This window comes from Oncorhynchus nerka, linkage group LG1, assembly GCF_034236695.1.
Source record: "Oncorhynchus nerka isolate Pitt River linkage group LG1, Oner_Uvic_2.0, whole genome shotgun sequence".
In the NCBI taxonomy this organism is placed as follows: Eukaryota; Metazoa; Chordata; class Actinopteri; order Salmoniformes; family Salmonidae; genus Oncorhynchus; species Oncorhynchus nerka.
The window spans coordinates 40,174,423-40,175,987 of NC_088396.1; positions in this window are offsets into that span (position 1 = coordinate 40,174,423).

Here is a 1,565-nt window from a genome sequence, read left to right on the forward strand (position 1 = left end):
GCAGGGTCAGACAGACCCTGTGGTCCATAGAGATAAAGTCTACGTCTCAAATGGCACCCTATTCCTATATAGTGCAATACTTTTGATAGGGTTCTGGTCCAAAGTAGTGCACTATATAAGGACTAGGGTGCCATTTGGGACTGTTTTACTTCTACTCCATGGTCATTGGACATGTGGCTCTGTTTTAGTGGGTCCTGGACGTGATAGTCCCGGCTCAGTGTGGTTTTAAAGGGATCTAGGGCCAAAGCCTCGCCCCGTAAGCGGAGCTCAGGGTCAGTCCTAATGGCACCCTATTCCCTATATCAGTGCACTACTTTTGACCAGAGCCCTATGGGGTCAATGAATGCGGCCTGCGAGGGAGATTGGCAGCGTGGACAATGGTGAAATGTCTTGTTTGGGAAGTCCTAGTAGTGGTTTGAAGTTGAACCTGAGCAAGTCATTGTAGCTGATGGTCATTTTTATGCCAAGGTAGGTGAAGTGGCCCTTGGTCATTTTAAAGGGAATTCCATCAAAATTGCACGACATACTGCGTCATTCACTTGTTCAGGTTCGGCTTGTAACCAGAGATCTTGCCGAATTCATATCCCATGTATCTATAACCGTGGGGACTGTACTGTGAGGGTTCGAAGTAAACAACAGAAGTTCACCCGCATACAATGACAGTTTGTGATTTACGCCGGTCAAAAGTAGTGCACTGAATAGGGAATAGAGTGCCATTTGGGACAAACACTCAGTGTTGAATGCTGGCTCACTTCACTCTCACCCCCCTGTGCCATGCACCCTAACCCGTACATCCTACATAGGGCGGTGCACAATTGGTCCAGTGCTTGGCTGGGGTAGGCCGTCATTGTAAATAAGAATTTGTTCTTAACTGACTTGCCTAGTTTAAATAAAGGTTAAAGAAAAAAGAAAAGAAAAATAAATCCTAGTGTACGAGGGTGCTATGGTGCCAGAGGGGATGTTTTGTGTATCAGCACCAGACTGAGTCATTGAAGTGACCTACTAAAGAACACTGATCTATATGTGCTCTTCTATAGTCTCAAATTCTACACTAATAATATATCATTAAAAAACACATTCATGTGCACCACACCTATTTCCACAATATACAAATACTGTGTCTGCACATATATAGTTGGCTACTATTGTTGGGACAGTACTATAAGGGTATATCGTAGTAGCTGCCACCCTATCTCTGCCTCACTGGTGTCTTGCCTGTTCAGCTCTTGCCATTCGGTTTGATTTTAAGAGTGATTTTCAGTTCAGCACATTTGAATTGATAACATATCTTCCTGTTGCCTGAATGGTACGGTCCAGCAACAAACATGAATGGAATTTGCACTCTTGGACAGCGAGCTGATGTTTTCACACCGTAATTAGGAATAGTGCTTCACAGTGTAGATCCTCCTGAAATAGCAGGTTAAATTTAGGTCCAGTCCAAGCTATGGTAAATCAGACCCCTCAGGCCTGGGGCAGTCAGGCTGTTATTCTATCTCTAGCTAGCTGGATCCATTTCAATCTCTAACCCTCTAAAAGTGTCCTCTGGGACATCTGTTGCTGGGTGA